The sequence below is a fragment of the Chroicocephalus ridibundus genome, chromosome 6, assembly GCF_963924245.1.
Source record: "Chroicocephalus ridibundus chromosome 6, bChrRid1.1, whole genome shotgun sequence".
NCBI lineage: Eukaryota > Metazoa > Chordata > Aves > Charadriiformes > Laridae > Chroicocephalus > Chroicocephalus ridibundus.
Genome location: NC_086289.1, coordinates 40677237 through 40692954, shown reverse-complemented (window position 1 = coordinate 40692954; position 15718 = coordinate 40677237). Strand labels below are relative to the sequence as shown.

The following is a 15718-nucleotide window of genomic DNA, read 5'->3' as shown; positions in this document are numbered from 1 at the left end:
CAAGGTGCTTTCTTGCTCTGTGGGAGAAAACCAAGGAGTTCTGGCTCAGCTCTGGAGGTCTCTGGTCCTGTCCATTCACGTGGAGAAAACTTCCTCTGCCTCTATGGACTGGCTCAGCACTGCCAAGAAGTTGGGTGACCCAACATGGCACCTGCATTTCTCACTCATTTCTGTGATAACATCCAGGAGATGTCAAGCAAAGGGTGGTAAAATATTGGCCAATACAACACTCTGGCTCTGTTTTCCTATTCAGATGAAAAAAACACATTTATATTTAGCCCATGAGTGCTGGGCATTGACAACCAGGTAAAAACTGGATTGTAAATGATTTGCCTGGGAGAAAAGTCAAGTGAAATCTCGTGCTGGATTTCCCCAGCACGCTTCTTCCAAGCCATCTTCTGCCACCTGCATTTCCCCTCCCAAGCAGTTTGCACAGGTCAAAAGCTGTTGCCTGGATCCTGAGGTCAAACAAAACTTGTTCCCTCTTCATCAGGACTGATGAAAAAGTGTAAAGAGCTGCGGGTCCTGGCAGATCTTGAAATGTAACTTTCACACTGGCTTTAAATTTGAGTTTTATTACACAGACAATTTTCCCTCTGAATGGCTAAACTTAATTTTAAGAAACTGCAGTATTTGGGAATTCTTTACAGAGGAGCAGGACACCATTGTGTTTCACCCATTCCCAGTGCATAAATTATTATTTATCCAAGCTTAATTTTGATTTTGCTTGGGTAATGTCTGCAATCACTCACTGATTAGGATAAGTCATTAGGTGGGTTTTTTTGGATTTCTGTATGTTTGCATGCCAAGATCAGCAACAACTGCCTCTTGCTCGATGTTATTGTGACATACCGGCACATCCAGTCACTCCCATGTGTGTTTTCAACCTCCTGCTGCCTGGGAGAGGGGTAGATGGATGTGGCGTGGCTCTGCTATCTCCACAATCTGCTGGCTAGCAACCACCTTGGAGAGATAACAAACGCCTGAAATACAGGAAAATTTTTAATCAGACCTTGCAGATCTTCCCACGCTGGGGAACAGACCCACAGGAAAGCGGGCTCCATGCAGGCAGGTATCCCCATTGCCTCTGTGGGCACTGCAAAATGCTTTTTACTTTTTTGGATAGAAAAAAAACCCTCAACTTTTTTTGCATTAACAAGGCACAATTTGTGAAGTGTGAGGTTTGAAGTAGGACGTGAGGTATTAGTGTTCATGGAACTAAATTCTACCCTCTTTCTACCTAGAGATGATGATGTCCAGAGGTCATTCCCAAGCTAAGTTCCCCTGTGATTTTGTTTTAACTAAGATTTCGTTAATGACAGATGACATTTCACATCTCCGGAGCTCCTGATGTAATGACGGAGGTGAGCATTAGCCCAACGGCCAGGAGCAGCCCCTGGAAAGTGAAATAAAAGCAGACGTCAGAGTTTGCTCATTGCTCTCAGGCCAGGACCCGCTCGCCCCATCTCTGCATCACACCTTCCCTGTGGAAAGGGAACGGCTCCCCACACCAGCGTGGCCTCACCTCCGGCAGGACCCCTGGCCCAGCTCCATCAGGATGCCAGCCAGGTTTAGCTAGAACCCCTCGCACTCTGCTACACCTCATCTGCTTGTTTTATGGAAAAAGCAGTGGGTTTCACGGCGGGGACCGACCTGCCCTGCCGTCCCGGGCTTTAAATCCCGCTGGATAAGCGGCTTTTGGCAGCGTCGCTTCCTGACTGACAGGACAGCGGCCTCCCCTGACAGGACAGCGGCCCCGCCGCACACAAGATGGCGGCGCGGGATGACACGGCGGTCACGTGACGCGCGGTGCCGCCCGCCCCGCCCGCCGCCGTACGGGACACGGGGCCGCCGCCGCCCGAGGGGATCCGCCCGCCCGCCCGGCGGCCGCGCCGACCCGACCCGAGGCGCCGCGGGGCTTCCGTGCTGCACGGTGAGCAGCGAGCCGCCGCCTCAGCGCGGGGCCGAGCGGTGGGGCCGGGCGCAGGCCCGGGGGTGGCGGCGGTGGGACGGGGAGGCGGGTGACAAGCGGAGACGGGGCCGTGTAGCGTCATGGCTGGGCCGCGGCTCGGGGGTCCCGGCTCCTCAGGCCGGCGGCGGACCCGTGGGGGGTGTCTAGGCCCCCTTAGCCCCCGGGGGTTCTGGGGGGGGGCTCGAGTCCTCTCAGCCCGGGGGGCCTGAGGAAGCTTGGGTCCCCTCAGCTCGGGAGTATCTGGGCTCCTCAGCGCTGGGGGGACTGGGGAAGCTGCGGTCCTCTCAGCCCGGGGGAGCTCAGCTGGTGCCCTCGGCTCCAGGGGCCACAGTCCCCTCGGCCCTGGAGCAGCTCTGGTCCCCTCAGCAGCTCTGGTCCCCTCAGCTCAGGGGGCCGCAGTCCTCTTGGCCCCGGGATCCAGGAAGGGCTCTGGCCCCCTCGGCCCTGGTGTCTGGTGAGATCTGTTTCCCTTCTCCCCAGGGTGTCTGAGTGGGGGGCCCAGTCCCCCCTGCCCCATAGCGTCTGGGGGGCATGTGGTCCCCTCAGCTGGGGTGGGACTATAGGGGTGAGCCCAGTCCCCTCAGCCCAGGTGGGGCCTTGGCCTGGGCCCCCACTCAGCCCCCGGGTTGCCTGGTCCCCTCATCTCTCTGGGATGCGGAGGCAGGCCACTTCCTGCTCCAAAAGAAGCCGGAGGTGTCCACTGCAAGTGTGAAGGAGATCTGTCCCATCCGCACGACTTTGAGGGCCATAGCGGTGGCATTGGGGCTGCACCGCCTCCCTGGGCCTGAGGTTTGCTGGGTGACAGTGGCCTGAGGTTCTCGGGGACTAAGAGGGCTGGAAGGCAGAAGGGGAGTGAAGAAGCAGAGGCCTCGCCATCAGGCAGGCAGGTGTGCTCCCCGTTTACTTGTGAAATTGCTTGCTGATTGACAGGCTGCATTATGCGGATTTTTTGGGGTGTATAACGCGTGTGGCTGTCTTTTTACTGTGTTCCTGCTGGAGGCCCTATTTTGATCAGGGTTTCTAATTTATTCTGTCTTATGTGAAAACCTCATTAAAGAAGGCCTCAGTGCCTTCAGGCACTGTAAATACACGAGGCAAGGATGGAAAGAGAGAGAAAGGAGTATTACTTGTAAAAAATGGGAGCTCTGCAATATTGACATGGTGCTGGTGAAGCTTGCTGATGCAGACAGCGTGTCTAAGCAGAGCTGGAAATGGGATGTCAATGAACATCCTCGTGTCGTTTTGGCCGATGGCAGCATTGGTGCATCATGGTGTGATGACAGGTTTTGCAGCGATTCCTTCAGACTGTGTTGTGCCACTTCAGGTCTGCATGGGTGAAAATGATTTCTGTTGGCTTTCATGCCTGTTTGCAAACCAGTGTAAAATACAGACCTGGTGCCTGACAACTGAAGTCAGTGGATGCTCTGCTGTTGGTCTTGGTGTGTTTGGCCTTGGCTATGTTTGTTTGTTTGGGGAGTGGATGTTGCATTGGAGTAATACACACTTCTGTTTTAATAAATATAGTATTTTGCTGGGCAGTGGAATTGCTTCAGCTTTGTGAACTTGTTTAGAGTTTGTAAAGAGAACGCAATCAACCCTGGTCGGCAGACAAAAGACAAAGGCTACTTTTACAATAAAGGTAACAAACTCCCTTTAAATCCAGAGAGATTGCCTTAATTTTTCCAGGTTTGTGCATGTGGAGCAGAATTAAGTTTAGTTCAGATGCCTTTAAACTGTGTTTGTGGTCTGTGCAACAAACGGTGATTCCCAAAGCATTCATCATGCTTGTCTTTCACATATCAACCTAGAGATAAGGTGTCTCTGCATGGTTAATTAGCTTTTAATGAAAGCTTGCAACACTTCTAAATGTAATAAATTGAAGTATGTGGATCACTTTCAGGACTTGGAGGTATTCACAAATACCATTTGACTACTCAGAGTTAACGGTATCGTCAAAAGGCAGTGGCTTGTTAATAGCACCTTCTATATACCTGTTCTTCATGTTCTTCATTGCTTCTCTCAACACTTGTCAAGCATGAATAGGTGGTGCTTTTAATTAAATAATTATTGAATTCTTTTGAAGTGAGCATGTGGAGGAAGAATACATGCACTATGGGTGACGAGAGCTTAAAAATTCCTCCTGTCTTCTGGTGGCTGCTGCTCTGCCTTGTTCAATGTTGGTTAATTGGTGCGCTAAATATGGGTGGCCTGGGACTAACTCAGATTTAATAGCAATTTCAGTTTGGCCGTAAGGAATGGTTGCCGAATTAAAGGCTCTTTAACTGGGGCAACAGGACATCCAGTAAAAAAATGCTCAGACAAAAATAATCCAGACCCTTGTTCTCTAGCATGTCAGGAAGGGCCTGCTTGGAGTAAAAAGAATACATCTGTATAGCACCATCAAAAAAAGAACTAGGAGACTTGCACGTGGCCATGACCGCTGGTTTTGTTGAATGTGGTGTGAGATCTTTCTCTAATGGTGTGGTTCACACAGACATGTGCAGGAAGGATTTTTAAGGCTTCACAGCGAGGTGGGTCCAAACTGTTCTTTGCTGAAATAGAGCAGAGCACCTGAATGCTATTTCAGTCATAATTCAAGCGAAACACATCAAAAACAACTATACGTGGAAAAAATGCTCTGAAGTAGAGGTGAGCTTAAAATGAGCTCAAAAACCTGAGTTTTGAGGTTTTTTAGAATCTGAGAGTCATGAACTGAGTTCCCCTGTACTGTCAGTGTCTTCCAAAGGATTTTGGTGTCATCGGAGGCTTGTTTGTACCCAGGACACCAGTGTGCAGATAGGGGCAGGCAGCCCTCCAAAGGCTGATGTTCTGCATGACACCTGTGCTGTGGATTCAACACTCCAGCTTTTAATACAGCTTGAATTCCCACAGTGTGTGGCGTCATTCAAGTTAATAATTAAGTCCTCCCCCTCACCTCACCCCGCAAGGGCTGGGGGAAATGCAGGTCTGAAGAAAGCATGAAACCTGCTGGCTTTTTGTGATTCTTTCACCCCAAATATATTTTATGCTTTTAAAAAATCTATTTAGCAGAGGCAGTGTTTGGTGCAGGTTACTTGGGCTTGTTTTTTGTTGATAAGAAGAACATCCCTCCTTATAAGCTACTAAGTGTAACTGGTTTCCCTGTGCCGCGTATAGTTCGTTAATGGTTCATTAATGTGAATATTTAAACATATTTAAAATGTGTGTCGGTATTGCTTCTGCTCTTACCAAATGCGTTAACGTAGTTGAGGGGGCAAAAAAAATCTTGAAAGTACCACCTGAGCTTTGTTCTAATAGCTCTTGACTAAGTCCAATTTAGGAGACTATAACATGTATCTTAAAGAAAAGCAGCTTTTAAAATGTAGTTACTGCTGTTGCTGGTCTTCACAGTTCACTCATCTAAATCAGAGGAGCAAGGCTCGTGTGGAGCAGAACATGTCCTGTTGATGCTTCCTTCATCAGCTTGTGCGGTTCTGCTCTGGTATCCAATTACACATCTGTATTCAAAGAAAAACACTAATACATCTTTATTGGGAAAGCATCTTCACTAACTGTAGTTTTTGCTTGTGCTAATTTGCTTAGATGTAAACAAACAAACAAAAAAAATCTCCCTCTGCTTTACCATGACTTTAAAGCTTTTTTCTCTCTCAGGCTTCCCAGCATGGTCTGCCTCCTGGTTTTGAAGCTTTTTGGAGGTAGCTTACTTTGTTTAAGTGGAGATAAGGCAAAACATATTGTCACTTGGGGGGAAAAAAAACCCCTAAAGGAATCCATGAAGTCCAGTAGCTTTGTGCTCTTCTAATGCAGGAAGCATAGTCATGTGAAAACTGGCAGCTCTCTTACCAAGCTGGGTGAGTCGCAGTTGTGTGGTGGGGAGGTAGGGTGGCAGAATTCCTTGGGTGTTGTGCTCCCTGGGCTGGCTTCTTGGGGTGCAGCGTTGCGTCCTTATTAGCCAGCTGGGACAGGGCTTGGAAAATTTAGCTCTCCTGTGAGCATCAGTTGGTGTGAGTCTGGGGAACGGTGGCAAGTGGAGCTGTGTTTCCTAAGTCTTCATCAGAAAAAGAGGTAGGAGGAAACAAGTAAAAACAGTAGAAGACATTTCAGTTCCTAAAACAGGAATTACAACAGCCTTACATTAGGTGTATTGCCCCCCAAATCCAGCAGTTTGGAAGAAGATCTTCTTGAATAGAGCATCTGCTTTTCTTCTTTGCTCTTAGATGATGTGCAGCTGTAGCTGTGCACTGCATCTGAAAAGAAGAGCTTTTGCAGCCTTGGTTTAAGAAGGATTTTTAATAGCTGTCATCTCTTCCTGTCCAGTGCAGCCTACACCTTTAATTTCCTTGACTAAAAAAGAGCATCGCATTTTGGAGTGTCTTACAATTTTCCTTGCTGGTCCATTAGTGTATTAGCTTAGCTTTGTGTGTGTTGAATGCCATTGAATGTCACTTGCAAATTTAATGTTGGGAGCACTGAGATTTGTGCTAATTGAATTCAAAGTCTTATGCTTGAATTTGTTAAAATGGCAGATTCAGACCATTGAAATGCTTTAATGGGAGAGTGTATAAGCATTTGCAAATTTGCTCTTGTAAGTGAATCTAACAGTGCATTGGTATAGATGCAAGGGGATACCCTGAGCGGACAGATCAGGTTTCGATGGGGTTTTACTGTCTCTCTTTTTTATTATGATGTGGTGACAGCTGGCAAAATCCAGTATGTTGAAAGTTTTCATGCTTGACCTCTGTTCAGGGTCATTGTTGACACTAACTTAGCCTTAAATTCTTCTATAAAAATGGTAGAGAATATAAAGCCTTTCTCTCAGTTCAAATTAAATTTCTCCTTCTCCTGCAGCCATAGTTTTAGGTACTAATGGAGAAAGGGTAATTGTTTGGGCTGTTGGTCTTTAAACTCTATTGTGCTTTCTTCAATTGGCTGTGGGTCTGACTTCTGGATTTTTTTTATGCATGAAATAACACCTTTTGCATCTGAAGGTGTTTTTTTTTTTTTTGTTTGGGTGGGGTTTCTTTCTTTGTGTTTTTTTTGTTTGTTTGGTTTTGATTTTTTTTTTTTTGTGTAGAGGACAGTCTGCACAAAAGCTCTGGCATTTAACATTTCTTCTTTATACTTCAGCAAAATAACCAAGGATTAAATAGACACAGAAAATGCTCTTGCCACCTACAGGAGACCCTACTGCCGTGCTTTTTGCAAGGTAGAGTATTAAAGATACTACCCTTGATTGGAAAGGAGTCATAAAGATTGTTACTAGGCTTTCCTAGCAGTATAAATCTGTGCTTCTCTAGATAGCACAATCCTTTTAAGAAGTTTGTCTTGAAAAGCTTCCATAAAATCTCTTGATACCATGCTTTGACCTTCTGCCACTGAGCTGGCATTTCATATGAGCTTCTGGCATGAGCTCTCCTGCCACTTTCAAGTAAAAATTTACCAGGCATTGAAAAGTTTGACTCCACAGTCGAGCACTGTGCCAAGCTATAAAAGCCCCATTTGTACACAGAATGGATTTTTGCTTGCTAGGAAGGCTTGGTTAGCACTTCAATAACTGCATAGGAATGACTTTGAATCTACATACTAATGAAACCGCTCTATCTAAATCAAGCTGTAGTGTCTCTTTGGCTCTGAAGTCTGTACTTTGTCTTCCTTGTGGCCCTGCTTTTCTCCATAGTTTTATGTAGTCAGATTATATTGCTCTGGAAAACTTTGTCAGGGAAGTTAATTTAAAACTATTTGAAAGGCTTAAAAATTACTCCTGCTGTTACGATGATGAAAAAGACCTTGAAAGCGCCTTGAGAGCAATTCCTGCAAAAATACCTGCTTGGCTATGTGAATGGCATACAGTTCCCAGAGCCTGCTCACTATTCACTGATGAAGTAACTCCAAGGTGGCCACCTTCAGTGCAAATACCGTTAGCCAGCTTGGCTAGTGATGGCACATGAGGGCTCAAGGTCCACTTGCTTTAAATGGAGTGAAAATCCAGTGCCAGCAGGTGAGTCAGACAGTGGGGAGCTCGGGGAAAGCTTTGCTGCTTACAGAGGGTACGTGAAGAATATAAAGTGTCAATGGCCTCTGGATTTTGAGTGTCTGGAGAATACATTTTAGTTAAGTGAACAAGACTTAGAGGGAGGAAGAGAATCATCCATGTTCTTCTCAAAATGCTGAAGGTGAGCATTTGGGGGGCAGGGTGCTGAGCAGAGACATTGTGGGGGTAAGTGATATTCAAAGCAGCACAGTGAACAAAGCAGGAGTGGACAGAAAAGGGTGAATGCAAGCCTGTGAAGGTCCCTACTAAATGACTTGACAGAACACATTGTTCTGTTTCCACCAGTACTTCTGGGATGCCAGGGTATGTGTTTAATGGAAACATGATTTTATGGAGACTCACCGTGCTAAAGCAGCTCGCATTTGCCAAAAGCAATACTTAGTAATGGGCTTGGGTTTCTTATCTACTGTTCATGAAACAGTGCAAAAGCCTTATTTCGCAGTAATGAGCAATTATCTGCAAATTAACAAAATTACTTGTCAGATATTGCCTTTGTTTTTGTGCATGTGCAATTTCCTATTTCAGTTTTCCTCCCTTTCGAAATGTAAATAGATGGTTTATTAAAGGACACTTTTAAAAACAAAAACAGGGCCTAAAGCGCATTTATCAGAAGTGGATTATTTATATTCTGCTACTTAGTTCAAAATTTCTTTGGGAATGCTTGCAAGAAAACGAGTGTCTGGGCTGAGAAGACACAGCCCCATATAGGCACATGTCTCAAAGTGTCTATAATGTTTTTTTGAGAGGGAATGCTCATTCATACTTAATTCAACTGCTAGTTCAATAAGTATAAGTGGCTATGAGAATATATGTATCTGACAATCACAGACCAATTTATGTTACCTTGCTCAGAGCAAGGCTAACCTCAAAGGTATGTCAGATTTCTAAGGGTCCAGTTGGGTTTTCAAAATCTCTGTGGAAGGAGATCTGTCCTTTTAAGAACCTAATGTAGGCTCTGGGGAGACAGGTTCCCACCTTGTGCGTAGAAGACAGTCCATCCTGCAAGCTCTATTCAGTGTTTCTCAGTGCCACGGTGGGATGGGAGAGGGAAGAACTTGAAATACAGATGATATTTAAGATACAGGTGCACCAGAAGAGGCTGTTGGCTGTTCTCTGTGCCTGTCCAGCTGAGCTGATGGTCTCAATGAGCTACCAGTTACTCCTCAGAGATCTTCACTTCTGAATGACGCTGCTTAACTCACAGTTCATCACGGCACAAGTGAATTGACCATCATCGTTTTATAGCTGCCTACAGGGAATTCTCCTTGGCCATTTTATTGAGTGTCTGCCAATCTTTAAAATCCTTTTATGATTCTTCCCATTAGACTTCTTCTTTGCTAATATCACACAAAGTACTTAAGAGGTTAAAAGTAGGTTGTTTGCATTAGTTTTGTAATCCCTCTCACACTGGTAATCGTGCTTTAATACTGTCCGTATGTAGTTGGTTATGAGCAAATATTTAAAAAAAATTGTCCACTCTAAAAAATGTTTGCTGGCTTCATACATTGTTTTGTATTTTCTTTGTTAACGATCTGGGAATCTTGTTTCCATGTTCAGGACTTCCTTTTTGATCTTTTTGTGATTGCAGCCTATATACTAGAAATCATAGGGAATTGTTCTGTTCCTTTAAGTGGTTCCACTGTAATAGCTATGTGTTGACATTCAGCCTGCAGGATGCGATGCCATGCTACTAAATTAATTACTTGCATTTATTTGCAGATTGGATAATAACCCAGTCAGTGTTTGGCCCTTCTTCTGTAAGCTTAGCAAAAATTGTGAAGTGGATAATGCTTTCCCTGCCTCCATCCAGCTGTGCGTTCTGGCACATGTGTTACAGTATGTGATCTTTGTATTGGTGCAAAGACAGCCTGACATCACTGGGAATGGGGTTATACATGTGTTCCTGTTACATGCAGCTGCGGGGACACCGAAGCTCCAACTCTTGCAAGGTGAAAGTTCCGAAGTCTGGTCTTGCTGCCTGTGCGAAGCTCATCATAGCAAATTAAAAAGCTGAAACATCTTGAAAATCCAAGTCATATTTGAGTTTGTTCACCTGATTTCAAGAAAAAATAATCTATAGTTTGTCTAGACTGCTTACTAAATATAATTGATAAACTACATCTGAACACTTCAAAGCACGAATATATTTAGAAAGACAATTTTTACATTGTGTGAGAAGGATTCGTTTTTCTTGTGACCTGCATTGAGGTGAAGCCTTTATGTCTTTCATAGGTAAGGTGCTACTGCTTGGAATTGCCTTGTGTTTCCAGCTGTATTGTGCATAGTTCGACCTTACAGGGTATAGTAATTTCAAAGTAGCTGGATGTATAAATGTGCGATCCAATAAATACACCTTACCCCTTTTTGAACATCAGAAAAAGTAGCTGTACCTCATAGTCTTGGTTACTTGTACGTAGTTGGGATGCACAGTTCAGTCCCATCTCTTGTGTAAGTTCATGCATAAATGTTATCATTAAGACTTTGACTAATTGCATGGTGTTTAATATGCATGCAAATGCTAATAAGGGTGGCATGCTATTTTCTAAAGGATCCTAGTTGATTTATTACAAATTTTCATTTAAGTAGCAATGAAAATCTTTTTGATGTGTTCAGCACATGGACCATCTCCAGATGTTCACTGGAGATGAACTGCTTGAATTTCCTAGAGTGAGGGAGACTGGTTTTCACTGGTGCAGTACTCTCTGAGCTGGCGGTTGAGGTAGCATGGTGGCTTGTGGCAGGAGGCTTGCCACCCTGGGACTCAGGTGAGGTGTGAATGCCTTGGAGCTGTGAGCTCTAATCCCTATCACTAAATCCCTGCTCTTAGGTTGTGAGGCTGAAGATTCAATTCCCAGAATTGAACCAAAAGTTCAGGTTCATCTGTTCGAAGTGAGCTTTCTGGGATGAATTCATTCATGGCTCTCATAGAGCTGATTTCACCCCCGACTTCTTCTCTTCGTCTCCCCAGTTTCCAGTGTTAAAGGGTGTCCCAGGAGGTTTTGGAGAAATGCATTGTGGTTTACCTAGCAGAGCAGGACCTTATCAAGAGGGAAACAGCAACATGGTGAATGTCAGCAGGTGGGATTGTGCCCGTGTTTTCTGCCCTCGCTAGCACTGTGGTAACTGTGCTGTTACCAGGTCTGTGTCATGCAAAACACTGACGCCAATCTCTGTGCCGCTGAAGTGAAAAAAATTTCTGCAGTAACTGTGTCGTCAAACTTTTTTTTTGACTGATGTGTTGTTGATTTTATTTTACATTTTTTTAAAAGCACACCATGAGAGGCAGTTGTGGGTCTGTAGTAGACTAAACTGAAGTGGGTGTTGCTTATGTAAGAAAGAGGTGACAACTAAAGCTCTTCCTGGAGGTCAATACCCAATGCAGTGACAGGACCTGTTAAGACAGCTGGAAATGCTCAAACTTGCTTGTTTCCCAGTACTTTCCTGAGCAAGGATAGTTGGGATAGAACCCAATGCAGCCGTAAACGCTTGCGGGACATATTTTAATGTAAATCTGGTATAGTAGACTATGCCATGTTAACTTAGTGCAATTTGCTGCTATCAGAAAGAATCGCTCACGTGCCATTGAGTCTCTTTCCCTGGGCTTGGTGGGTTTTGGGGTGCTGCAGCAATCCTTTAGTGCACCATGGTGTGGGACTTTTCCCTCTGCCCAGTGCAGTCCTGTCCCTTGCTCCCCCAGCAGATGCCCAGTGCTTTCTCTGAGCTGGGGCACAGCTGTGGTGCTCCGGCACTGGAGATAGTGAGGGGCTGGTGGAAACACCATGTTCTCCCCCCAGCAGAAGGGGGTGAAGTGAGCAGTGATGCTGTGAATGGGAAATCCCTGGGAAAGGATCTGGTGGCACGAGAGAAAGCAGAGGAGCAGTGGCAGAGGGCACAGGCAAGAAGCCACTGGGGTATTTGTGGTGCCTGACCTTAGACGCGATTAAGATACTGATGCTACTACACTGGTGCTGTAGCGGCCTTGACTAGTCCATCCTTTAGGAAGGGATTTCAGCATTTATAAAGCCAGTTCTTAGTATTCTAGGTAAAGTGTGTGTGAATGTGTGCTTGCCTTTGGGGTGTATCCTAGGCACAAAGAAGTATGAAATCAGAAGTGTGATTTAGGGTGAGAGCTCGCAGGCACAGGGGGTTCAGATGTGCAGTTGTGTATAGTTCTTGCATCCTTTTGTCTTTGTTCTTAATGTTGGTAGTCACTAAAAAGGCAACACAAACTTCAGCTAGAAGGAAGAAAAAGTCCATTTCTTTCCACAGACACTGCAAAGTGAAGCATTTGAAGAGCTGAACATGCTGATCTTTCTGTGTTTATAACCTTAAAAATGAGGTAGTAGCATCAGTATCTTAACGAGAACGGTCTCTATATTGGCTTCTCTGGAGGCATTATTGTCCTCTTCTGAATTTGAGGATTTGTTCCTTTCAAGGACTGCTTTAAAAACATTTTCATAAAACAGAGGTGAAATACTCTGTGGTCATTTATGTGAAGTGACTTGCTGTATGCTTAATAATAACCCACATATTTTATTTGTGCTGTACTTTTTTGTTTGTTTGATTAAATGAAGATCTCAAGTCAGCCCCTTAGAAGACAGATTGTCTTGTACAGGGCATGTTAGATTGTCTTGAACGAAGTACCTTTCTTTTTCTAATTGGTATTTTTATTGCTATGATTTACATTCACAGGGTGAGGGCAGCACTGGTCCTCCACTGGCTTCGACAAGCGTTAAAGTTAACTCGGCAGGGAGGAGAGCTATTCCCTTATCTGGAGACTTTCCTAGGTACTTACAAAGCTGCATACTTAACTTATTCCTCATGTGTAAGTGTTGGGATGCAGTATACGTGCAGTAAAGTGACTCTGTATTAAGCACAGCATTTAATAGAAGTATTCTCAGCATGACTTTGCAAGTATTCCCAAATTAAACCTACCAGTTGTCATCGAAGTGAGTGGAGGTTTGTACAAGGCTCAGAAATGCAGCTAAAATTATATACTTTCAAATCACCTCTTAGAGCTGGTCATCTTGCCGTTCCTCCATGTCTTCCACCTCCTCGCATCCATTCCCACCCTTGTCATGTCCTGTGAGACCTCTACTGCCACCATCTTCCCCGGGCTCATAGATGTCCTTGAGAAGGTGGCTGTTACCTGAAGGGTGAGGGAAGGAAACAGAAACCAGATCTCTCCAGCTACTTGTTATTAGAAAGAGCCAGGGCAGCAGTGGGACGCAAGGGGCCCCCAGCTGAGTGCAGGGCGGGGAGGGAAATTGAACCCCAGCACCGAGTCACGGGGGAGCATCTGCTGTGGAAGGAGAGTAACTTGGGTCCTGCTTAGAAGGGGCGTGTTTTGACCTCACCTGGAGCACATGGCGTTGATACCACTGAGTCCTGCTGTGCTGCCGGTGACCTTGTGCGGTATTTGGGGCTTCTGATAAGGTGAGAAGGGGAAGGAAGCTTGATATTTAAACAGTTGCCTTTGCTAGATCAGTCACCAGGTTTGTGTGTGGTGTTTATATACTGAAAATGTAGGAAAATTGTTCTGGCAAGTGTTGTCAAGCTCAGATTCTCTTTTCATGCTCACATGCAATTAATTTCCTAGAAATTTCAGGGAGGGGATGAAAATGTTGTTGTAGATTGTTTGTAACAACCAGTAATAGGCGCAGCTGATCAAGCGTAAACCGAGGGCTGGTTTTTGAATGTGCTAAAGCAGGAAACAAAGCCTGGCTTGGTAAAGGTCAGCATCAGAAATTTAGGGTCTGTGTTGATTTTTTTTTTTTTTTCCTTAATGGAACTGCTTTTGCAACGTGTGTCAATCCATCTTTAATCCTACATAGAAAGCCCCATGGCTATATCTGATGAGCGCAGAACCTGCTGGTGCTTTTGGGACTTCAGCTATCCCTTTTGCAGCTCCCAGCTCAGCAGTTAAGCCTATTACAGTAAACCCTTTAGTTGTGCTATCCAGGTTGTTTCTCACCCTTCCCCCCCCGTCAGACTGTTCAGCAAACACCCCTTCGAGCGCAGGGTTGTGGGGCCGGGGGGCACGGGAGGATGCTTTGCCACAGTTACTGCCCCTTTAACAACTGAAAAACAACATGCAGAGCTGCAAGGGAAAGGAAGGAGGATCCTCGTCCTGCTTGTTGCAAGTGTGCACGTTTGGATTTTCACCAAGCTGTCTGCGATGAGCCAAAATAAAACTCGCAAGTGAAGGCATCCCAGTTATGCTCCCACCCAGGTCATACGTGTCACCGTGTTATGCTTGCTCTGCAAGAGATCATCCAGAAGTACAACCAGCATCACAATGTATGGGTTTCGAGGAGATCTGCTTTTCCCAGCGTGGATGAGGCTGGAGCCAGGGATAAGCGTCCCCTGAGGGCAGGGTAGGGAAGGGAGAGCTAGCTGTAATTCCTGGCTGCCTCCCCTCCCTCCTTGCGGAGGGAACGGTCCCATTCCAGCAATTACGGGGAATTAGCAGTTACTTGGCTAGCCCCAAGACTTTGCAAATGGCTTTTAGAGGGGTGGAACAGATTCCTGATCCTGAGGTGTGTCTAGTTTTTGGGGCCTGTGGTTACGGGGGAGGTGGATCCAAACACCAGGCTTTTGCTAGATCCGAGGCCAACTGGCTTGTCAAGTCTGCAGAATAAAGTTTGGGGTTTTTTTTGCTGAAAAGTGGAGTATGTTGTACTACTGATATTTCTAAGGACCTGGGTGCTGCAGGCACATAAATTTCTTGCTTATGTTGGGAACTGAAAGCGGGCAACTCCAAAAACAAGTCCTCTAAAGCAAGGCTTCAGGGCTGCTGAACAGAAATGGGCAGAAACAGCTGTTTTCAAATGGGTTTGTTTAATGTCACGGTTTCGATGTTTTTATGGCACCAGTACTCTTTTTGGTGTTATGTTACTGTTATCCCTTCTGAATAAGGCATCGTGGGGGTCTTCTGTCCATGTGGGGCAAGGTCCTTTCTACTGATAGCGACTCCTTGCTCCCAAGGACAAGATTTCTCTTGCAGCCCCAGCAGCACTTCTCCCTTTTGAGGAAGATGTAGCTCAAGTTTCCTCCTTCTTTTCCATTATTTTTTAGAGAAAGTACGTTGTTTTGTTCAGGTCAAATTTGCAAATACATTGCTGGAGCTCAGTTTTTCCTGCCAATTTAGTGGGTTTGCACCTTCCATAAATCATTTGATTAACTGTTAAAACTGGAAGAGGCTGTTTGGCGTTTATAAAGCTAACGGAAAACTTGAGTAACAGATGCAGTGTAGGAGATGGCCTCTCAAAAAGGGAAGTAGTGCAAAAGCCAGTAACGTTGTCCTCGTTGACAAAATTATTTGGAAGAGGCTATTAATCCCCCATGTCTGTGCAGACAGAGCTTTCAGACTCCCAGTTATTAGTACTTTTAGCAGGAGCAGACCACAGCAGGGAATTCCCCCCTCCCTCACCAATCCAGTACTTTGGTTTCTTCAGGGAACTTGCTTGTCTTTCAGAAACCACGATTTGGTAACTGGATGCAATATCAGAGTTTACCACAGAAACTGTCAGAAGGAGAAATGAACGCTTGTGCTGAAATACGAAACCCGCAGTAAAACTCTTCAAAACGAATTGTAAAAGCATTGGGGTTGCATAGTGAAAATGAGCTGCTGAGGACTAACAGATGAGACACCGGGAAGAGTGAGTTGCTCATGCAGGCTAAAACTGGGCTGG

At 45.3% G+C, this 15718-nt stretch overlaps 1 protein-coding gene and 1 long non-coding RNA gene across 5 annotated transcripts in view; one reads left to right on the top strand and one right to left on the bottom strand.

The window, feature by feature from the left end:
- Positions 1 to 687: 687 nt before the first annotated feature.
- LOC134517195 (uncharacterized) lies at positions 688 to 1753 on the bottom strand. Its single transcript, XR_010071566.1, has 3 exons — positions 1526 to 1753; positions 1241 to 1396; positions 688 to 983 (listed from the first exon to the last, which is right to left on the bottom strand). It is a non-coding gene; the product is annotated as an uncharacterized LOC134517195 (long non-coding RNA).
- Positions 1754 to 1818: 65 nt separating this feature from the next.
- Positions 1819 to 15718, top strand: part of SGMS1 (sphingomyelin synthase 1) — a 103251-nt gene continuing 89351 nt past the window's right edge. For 2 of the 4 annotated variants that reach the window (XM_063338454.1, XM_063338449.1), the window contains exon 1: positions 1819 to 1933. The gene's annotated coding sequence lies outside the window, so the exon portion shown is untranslated. The remainder of the gene's footprint in view (positions 1934 to 15718) is intronic. The other 2 variants (XM_063338457.1, XM_063338453.1) reach the window with 2 other exon arrangements.